This window comes from Primulina eburnea, chromosome 18, assembly GCF_022965805.1.
Source record: "Primulina eburnea isolate SZY01 chromosome 18, ASM2296580v1, whole genome shotgun sequence".
Lineage (NCBI taxonomy): Eukaryota > Viridiplantae > Streptophyta > Magnoliopsida > Lamiales > Gesneriaceae > Primulina > Primulina eburnea.
Genome location: NC_133118.1, coordinates 16,010,653 through 16,020,921, shown reverse-complemented (window position 1 = coordinate 16,020,921; position 10,269 = coordinate 16,010,653).

Here is a 10,269-nt window from a genome sequence, read left to right as displayed (position 1 = left end):
TAAGTGACTTAGCCTTATTGTACATACTAGTGTAAGCGGAGAGTAATTCATCGTAAGAGGGTACCTCGTCGTCATCCGAGTCGGTCAGATGATCTTCCTTCGCCATGAAGCATAGGGTAGACTCCTCTTCGTTGTCGCTGTCGCTCCACGTGGCTAGAAGGGCCTTTTTCTTGTCTTTGCCGGCCTTCTTCTTGGAGGGACACTCGTTTGCATAGTGACCCTTTTGTTGACAGTTGTAGCAGGTCACTTCCTTCTCAAACTTTTTGTCTTTCTTGTTGAAGTTGGAACTCCGCATGAATCTTTTGAACTTTCTAGTGAGGAGTGCCATTTCTTCATCGTCGCTATCTTCAAGTTGACTGGTCAAGGCGATCCCTTTCGCCTTTACTTTGTCGTCATCTTTCTTTGTCTCCTTCCGGGTAGATACTTCAAGTTCATGGGTTTTTAGGGTCCCATGAAGTTGATCAAGGTCGTAGGATGCAGCATCTCCCTTGTTGGATTCAATGATAGCCGTGCGCTTTGCATCCCATTCCGCCGGTAATGCTCGAAGGGCTCTCCTCCACACTTGTTTAGTTGGGTAGTTCTCACCAAGTTGGGCAAGCTCATTGATGATTTGGGTGAGCCGCCGGAACATGGTGTCGATATCCTCCTTGGGTTCCATCTCAAAGGTCTCGTACTTGAGTTGGAGAAGGTCTATCTTCGTTTCTTTGACTTGATTGGTTCCCTCGTGGCAAATCTCCAATTTGTCCCAAATCTCTTTGGCGGAGGTACAAGCCGAGATTCGGTTGTATTCATTCATATCTAGAGAACAATGAAGAATATTCATAGATTTAGCATTTTGAGAGATAAGTTTCATATCGTCCTTGGTGAAGTCATCCATTCCCTTAGGAATTTCCTTATTATCCACCGTTTTCATGGGGATATAGGGACCTTTCACCGTTATTTTCCAAAGGTCGTAATCGACGGATTGGATGTATAGAGATATTCTATTTTTCCAATATCCGTAATTAGTACCATTGAAAAGAGGGGGACGATTTGTGGATTGTCCTTGGGCATACTCGCTTGCTAGATTGGCCATTTAAAAGATTTTGAAAAACCTTGCTCTGATACCACTTGAAGAACCTAAAGGGGGGGTGAATAGGTTCTTTTAGGCCCTTTAGCGTTTTTAAAACGAGTTTGCAAAAATTGCAAGCGGAAGACTTGAGGGACAATCACAAATGAATGCGTAAAGTAAGTGCGTAAAATAGATGCGTAGTAAAGTAAATGCGTAAAGTAAAGAGGGATAGAGATGTTTATGGAAGTTCGACGAAGAATCGTCTACGTCTCCCCTTCTCGATGAGGATCGAGGTATCACTATATCGACTTGGCTTTAGGAGCTCCAAGCTAGCTTTTACAACCACGCCTCGATGCGTCTACTTGGCCTTGAGGGCTCCAAGGATAGCCACGAACTTTACAACCCACTCGAGAGTATTACTTTCACTCTTTTTCTACAACTCTTTTGATATTACAACTCTTTTAATCAACGCACACAAGAGATAGTAGAAAGCTTTGTAAGAGACAAGAGAGAGTGGAGTGGATTTGTGAAAATGCATCCTCAAAGGCCTATTTATACTAGTCTTGGACGCCAAGGTTCGGATCTTCTGTTTATGCTTCGGAACGTCCGATGTGATTGAAATCAATTTCCGTAATTTTGGGATGACTTCGGATCGTCCGTTCTTGACTTCGTAGGGTCCGAACATATGCTTCGGAGGGACCGATCAAACTTCGTTGCTTCCGAACAGTTCTTTCAGACAGTCTATGCACAGCTTCGGAAGGTCCGAACTCCAGTTCGTACCGTCCGAACATTCCCGCGTTTCCGGAGATTTGAAATCTTCAACACTTCGTAGCGTCCGAAATGTCCTTCGTAGCGTCCGAAATCTTACTCGATCAATCAGTCATATCAATTTGTCTCCGCATTGAAGTGATTTGATTGCTTGTGTTCGGAACGTCCGATCACGTCTTCGGAACGTCCGAACGCTCTCCTCGCAGCTTCCGAACAGCTTCTATTTTGCTTCTGAATTGCACAATTTCGGACCGTCCGAACCGAATGTCGGATCTTCCGAACGTAACCTGTTCTTAATTTCCTGCATGCCTCAATATAAAACATTAGTACATTTTTAATCCAAGTTTTGGTATCATCAAAACAAAAACTTTGGGATATGTTACAGCATTAAAAACATTAATCTCATCCTCGAGATTTGTATGCGTTTAAGGCGTAACATATATATATATATATATATATATATATATATATATATATATATATATATATATATATATATATATATATATATATATATATCAAGTTTGCATGTTAATGAAACGTGGCTCATCTTTACACATTTCAGGTGGCGCTCGGGCGCCGAACCTTCTGTCCAAGTACTCGGCGTTTTACACATTGGCGCTCGGGCGGTCAAAAACTACCGCCCGGACGCCACCTCTTCTGCCCGAAACATATATTTGATGAACACTGGCGCTCGGGCGGTCAAAAACTACCGCCAGGGAGCCAGACTCTCTGTCCCCAAGTTGTGTAATTCATATACTTGGCCTGATTTGGTCTCGTAATGGCCCGTCAATAATCACATTAGTTCAACTTCAATAATCTCAGGTTAATATAATCAAAATCTCAATGTTAACAGAATCAAGATCTTGGCCCTTATATTTCTCTCCCCCCTAAGATATGATTTCGTCCCCGAAATCACAAGCAATTAATCGTATCAATAAGGAGTATATACAAAACTGTATAAGAAAATTTACATTAGCGAAATAATTCTGGGAACTCTTATCTCATATCTGATTCAGTTTCCCAGGTTGCTTCTTCAATGTCATGATGAGTCCATTGAACTTTTACAAGTGGAATAGTCTTCGTTCTGAGTTGTTTTTCCTTACGATCAATAATCTGAATCGGTTTTTCTACATAGCTCAACGTCTCATCCAGTTCGGCCTCGTCTGGTTGACTAGCATGTGAAGCATCAAAAAGGTATTTCCTTAATAATGATACATGAAAAACATCATGTATCCCAGATAATGAAGGCAGTAAAGCGAGTCGATAGGCACGATCTCCTATCTTCTCGAGAATCTCATAAGGCCCAATGTATCGTGGAGACAATTTCCATTTCTTGCCAAATCTGACAACTCCTCTGAAAGGTGAAATCGTCAAAAATACTAGGTATCCTGCTTCAAATACCAACGGTCTACGTCGAACATTGGCATATTTGGTCTGTCTATCTTGTGCTGCCTTCATTTTCTTTCGAATTAACTTCACTTTTTCTGTCATATCTCTGATCATATCAGGTACAATCTCAGGCACTTCAGAGATATCATCCCAATAGAGAGGGGATCGACACTTCTTTCCGTACAACGCTTCGAATGGTGCCATCTCAATACTCGTCTGATAGTTGTTGTTGTACGAAAATTCACAAAGCGGCAATGCATCTTGCCAATTAGTGCTAAAATCAAGCACTACTGCTCTCAGCATATCTTCCAGTGTCTGGATAGTCCGTTCTGACTGTTCGTCGGTCTGTGGATGATATGCGGTACTCAGATGTAACTTCGTACCGAGAGCCTACTGTAAACTCTGCCAGAAGTGCGAAGTAAATAGAGGATCACGGTCTGATACAATTGACTTCGGCACTCCGTGTAATCTGACCACTTCTTTGACATAGATCTCTTCCATCTGGTCAAATCTGTACGTCATCTTGTACGGAATAAAACATATGGATTTTGTCAATCTATCAATCACGACCCAAATCGCATCACAACCTCGTGAGGAACGCGGCAATTGTGTCACAAAATCCATGGAAATGTGATCTCATTTCCATTAAGGAATGGATAAACTCTGTAATAAAGCTCCTGGTTTCTTTCTTTCTTCTTTCAAGTGCTGGCAATTCAGACATTTGGAACATTTGTTTCCACGAGAACTATCTTTTCAAATCATTATACATCTTTCTGCCACCAGGATGAATACTGAATCGACTGTTGTGCGCTTCTGACAATATCTGTCGTCTCAAATATGAAACATTCGACACAACCAGGCGATTATTCACATACAAGACGTTATCACGTACCTGATACTCCGATCGATGTCCTGTTCTAACCATTGATATTGATTTATGTACATTCTGATCAACTTTTTGAGCTGCCTTAATTCTTAAAATCAGCTCTGGTTCTACTTGCACCGTATAAAGTCTCAACGGTTTATAATCTGTTTCAAATGCTAATCCAGACAAACAGCAGTATTCTATCAAATTTGAAACACCGATCGTCGATAAGGATAAAGAACATACCTTTCGACTTAGTGCATCAGCTGTTGCATTAGACTTTCTTGGATAGTATTTGATTTCACAATCAAAATCTTTAAGCAAATCAAGCCATCTTCGCTGTCTCATATTCAATTCGGATTGTGAAAACAGATATTTTAAACTCTTATGATCAGAATATATCTCAAACTTTTCACCGTAAAGGTAGTGTCGCCATATCTTTAATGCAAAGACAATGGCTGCCAATTCAAGGTCATGAATTGGATAACAGGTCTCATGTGGTTCAAGGTCATGAATTGGATAACAGGTCTCATGTGGCTTAAGTTGTCTTGAGGCATAAGATATAACATGCCCTCGTTGCATCAGAACACATCCCAAACCACTGTGAGAAGCGTCGCAATAAACCACAAAATCACCAGTACCGGATGGAATAGTCAACACCGGTGCACTGGTCAACCTCTTCTTTAACTCCAGAAAACTGGTCTCGCATTCTTCAGACCAAACAAATGGAGCATTCTTCTGAGTCAGCTGAGTAATTGGTTTATCTATACTCGAGAAATCATTAATTAAACGACGGTAATATCCCGCTAAACCCATGAAACTGCGAATTTCGGGCACGGACGTCGGTCTTGGCCAAGAAATCACGGCTTCTACTTTACTGGGATCCACTGATATCCCGTCTCCGGATATAATATGACCTAGAAATACTACTTGTCTTAACCAAAACTCACATTTTGACAATTTAGCATATAATTTCTCAGCCCTTAAAATTCGAAACACAGTTCTTAAATGCTCAGCATGCTCACTCATATTCTTTGAAAAAATCAAAATATCATCGATGAAAATAATCACAAAATCATCAAGATATTTCTGGAAGATACGGTTCATCAATACCATAAATACAGCTGGAGCATTCGTCAAACCAAACGGCATGACAATAAATTCATATTGTCCATACCTGGTTCTGAATGCTGGCTTTGAGATATCAGAATCTCTAACTCTCAGTTGATGATATCCCGATCTTAAATCAATTTTGGAATATACCGAAGAACCCTGCAACTGATTGAATAAATCATCAATACGAGGCAAAGGATATTTATTCTTTACCGTTGCCTTGTTTAGTTGCCGATAGTCGATGAAGAGTCTCATCGAACCGTCTTTCTTTCTTACAAAGAGTACTGGAGCACCCCAAAGTGAAACACTCGGTCTGATGTACCCCTTGAACAGTAAGTCTTCTAACTGATCCTTCAATTCTTTCAATTCAACTGGTGTCATTCTGTACGGTGCTCTAGAAATCGGCACTGTACCTGGCATCAATTCAATGCTGAAGTCTATCTCTCTAACTGGAGGTAATCCCGGGATCTCATCTGGGAAGACGTCAGTAAACTCACGTACCACTGGCAGGTCTGCCAATGCTGGACTCGACTTCAGTAAATCTATTGAATATACAAGGAATCCCTCTGCTCCTTTCTGTAACAATCGAGTCATAGCTAATACGGATATTAAAGGAATTCTCGATCTAGAACCCTTACCGTAAAATTTCCACTCTTCAGCCATATCTGGTCTGAATCTCACTATCTTGTGGAAACAATCAACTGTCGCTCTGTACGTGGTCAACATATCAATACCGATAATACAATCAAAATTGGACAACCCAAGTACAATGCAATCTAATTCAATCTCATGCCCGTCATACTGTAGTACACAATGTTTTACAGAATTTACGGATATCAAACTTGTCCCCAAAGGCGAAGAGACAGACACTATAGTAACTAAAGACTCTACAGGCAATGCATGACTTAATGCAAATTGTTCATAATAAACGTATGTGAAGCACCGGTATCAATCAGTACATAAGCAGAGTAACCACATAAAGAACAGTTACCTGCCACAACGTCATCTGGTGCTTCCTGGGCCTGCTCCTCTCTCAAAGCGAATACCCTGGCCTGCTGTCTAGGAGGCTGGCTAACAGTCTGGCTACCTCCTCGCCTCTGCTGTGACTGAGCTGGCGCTGGCTGAAATGTGTGAACAGCAGCTGATCGTCTCTCAGTCTGTGCTGCTGATCCCGATGACTCGGCTCCCTGAGATCTTTGGGAACCTCTCTGTGGACACACTTTAGCAAAGTGTCCCGGCTATTTACAAATGTTGCAACTACCAGTCACTCCCTGGCATTTCTCAGTTGCATGTCTTCCTCCGCAAGTCTTGCAATAAACTCCAGTGTAACTATGGCTCTGTCTGGAACCACCGGAGCTGGAAGAACTGCTGCCAGATTTCTTGAATTGCTTTCCTCTGCCTTTCAAAAATTCTTTCTTCCCTCCACTGCTGCTGCCACTCTCAAATTTGGGAGGTGGTTGCTGTGGTCTCGGTGCTGGAGGCACAAATGAAGCCCCTTTCTGTCTCATCAGACCGGCTTCTGCTCCCTTGGCTCTGTTTAGGGCGTCAGTAAAATTATTCGGTCGCCCTGTGTTCACCAATGTAAAAATGTCGGGGTTCAGGCCATTGATGAACTGGTCAGCAGTAGCTTCCTCGCAGTCAGCCACATGTGGAGCAAATTTCAGCAAGGAGGAGAACTTTGACACGTACTCTTCTATGTTCATCTGTCCCTACTTTAAATTGGCAAACTCCGCCCCCTTGTCTTTTCGGTATGACACTGGAAAGAATCGTTGGTAGAATTGAGTTATAAATATATTCCAGGTAATAGTCGTACCTCTATGCTCCATGGCTCTCTTTCTCGTAATCCACCAGTCCTTTGCCACATCGTGTAACTGGTGTCCAATCAATTTCACTCTCCTCTCATCTGTATAGTCCAAGGATTCGAATAGCATTTCAATATCATCAAGCCAACTCTCGTATTCCACAGCGTTCTCTGTTCCTTTCAAGGTTGGCGGATGAAATGATTGACATCGTTTCAGTAACGTTTCCATTGGAGTCGGGGTGACATCCATTGGAGGATTTGATGTACTTCCCTGTTCTGGTACTCGTCTCGGAGGCATATCTGATAATCAAATAGATTAGTAACCAATACCACAATTCTGTTTCAATCCTCCTCTGATCATCTTACTGCTGATCTAGAATCGGTGCTGATCCAATCTCAATAAAACATATTACTATATCATATCAGATAAAGAAGTAACATGTATTAAAGCCGTAAGACATGCTATCATTCAAAAGCAGGAAAGAAAACCTCAATCTACCTCGCTCACTAGCCTCTTCTATCTCAATCTAAAGGATCTATCGCTCTGATACCACATGTTGTGGGGACCCGGACGCTAATCATCTTCTTAATCGTCATTGGGACTAATTCAATCAATTAAGATAAATAGGGTCTAAATTTTTTTTTAAAAAATGCGGAAGGTAATGGAATCATTCTATTATACAAACCAGTATAATAATACAAATCCTGTATAACATGCATCTGGATCAAAATTAGGTTCAACTACTACAATCAAGTAATAAAACCTATCTATATCCAAGTCCGGAATCACCACTCTAATCTCGATCTTTCTTCACCTCTGTGACCCTGAACTTGTCCCACCTGTTGCCATGCACACATACAAATAAGACAATAGTCGGATAACTCCGGTGAGATATAAATATCCCAGTATAAACAATGTATACATGCGATCATATAAAATATATATAAAAGCATAAACAAACATCAAAACATGTATCTGATCTGATTACATGAATCATTGACTCGTGATCTAATCTTATCTTATCTCTAATCTAGGGATCCCGATCTAATTTAGACTTTGGTATGCTGTATCGAATGTCTACAATAGACGTCGATCTACATCTAAGCTCATCGATACACCGTAAGTCTAGAGTCTTCGTGGTTCTGACAAAGACTCGGCGGTTCTGCCCTAGCTAGACTGATCTGCCCTAGACTCAAACTCTGGCTCTGCTATCATTCAATAGACTAAACATATCAATCTGATAATCTGCAAATATCATTGCAATAAAATAAAGTATGTGATTTAGGGAAACTCAAGTCAAACCTAACTCGAGTTGTGCAATTCCGAATCAACATTTATTTATACCTTTCTTGCTGTCGCTCTGATACAATCGAAGTCTTGACTCAAAGTCTGTCACAGTTCAATCTGGCAATGACAATATCAATATACTGTATCAATATTCTAATCAAATCACGACATCCTTGTTTTATCAAATTCTGACAGTACAATAGTACAGTCCTGCGATGCCGGTGATACCAAACCAGTATCTACTAATTCCAATAGTTTACAATCAACTGATAAAGATAAAAAATTGTATATTAATTAAATGTTTTATAATATAAATATATAGTTTTTGTTTTATTAAATTTTTAAATATTATATGTTTTATAATAAATTGTATAAAATATAAGTTGTTGTGTAATTATAAGTTTTTACTATTTTTACAGGTTTGATAAAACAAGAATAACCTTGGCGTTGCAAATGGGATTAAGATGATTCTTGGACCTGTAGAAAGTTTATTATAATATCTACAATATTGTTGACAAGCATGAGATAAAAATCCTCTCACAAGTGGGATCAAATTAAGCAACAATTAAATTTACCAAAGGAGTGGCAGTTTTACCATGCTCTAGTATTTTGACCATATCTCTCAAATTACTTGGTCAAATATTCTGAAAAAAATACCACCACTAGACAAATAAATTATCCACATGTTTCATTTTATGTGAAGAAGCAAATTCGGAGAAGAAGATTTTCAAAAGTGATGTGTAATATAATATTAATTTCTTGGAACACCAATGAAGACTTATGTGTAAAAAATAATATTTTATTTGTGGTTGTCTCCCCAAATTTGGCTATAAATAGGGGTGCATTTTAATGTATTGAGATATCCCTCATTCTATGAACAAACCTTTGAGTTCATAATATTTCTCTCTATATTTTTCCTTTATTTCTTCATTTAAATACAATTAGCATGTTAATTTTATATTCAAAGTTTTACACTTTGAATAATAAATAGCTAACTTCCTAAAGTTGAGATGATAAGGTGAAACTCTTGGCATGATAATAAGGTTATTAAAAGGTAAGAATCTATGTTTTATATTATTTAATCATTATTTATTGTTTATGTTATATTTATTTCTTTAAGCATTTTTATACCCTACTTATAAGTGGGAGTTTTGATTTATTGTTGCTATATGTTACACTAAATTCTTGGAACCATTTAAATGTTAGTTTGGTATTACCAATCATTTAAAGTGGATGCCTTGATTTATTATATATAAATATATTATAATATTAAATTTTTGGAACTATTTAAATGTTAGTTTGGTTTTACCAACCATTTAACTTGGATTCCTTGATTTACTATATATAATTATATCATAATAATATTTTCTTGGTACCATTTAAATGTTAGTTTGGTTTTACCAATCATTTAAAGTGGGAACCTTGATTTATTGTTTACAAATATATATAGCACAATAAATACTTGACCACATTTATAAGTTTTGGTATATATTATATACTTATAAGATAATAATATATAACATAATATAAATATGATTATTTAATATATTGGAACCATTTTATTAAGTGGATTTCAATATTGTTCATTAATGTTAATTTTATTAAAATGCCAAGAGTGGATCCTTTAATCTCAACTACTTAAATTAAAATTTGAACAATTAAAATTTACCCATTAAAGATTCAATTAAAATTAAAAAGAAACAAAAAAAAAACAAAAAGACATTGTAGTGGACTTGTAATTACCTTTGCTTTCCTGTGGATACGATATTCGGACTCACCGAATTATACTACTTGTGGACAACCTGCTCTTGGGAGTGCAACAATCAAAGTCGCAACAAGTTTTTGGCGCCGTTGCTGGGGAAGTATAATTCAATTTCAAGTCTATTTAATATTGTTTATAGTTTATTTTTCTTTATTTGAATTTTTATTGCTTTTGTGTGTTTTTTTCTTTTTATTTTGCATTTGCATGAGCATTTGGTCACGTACACTTA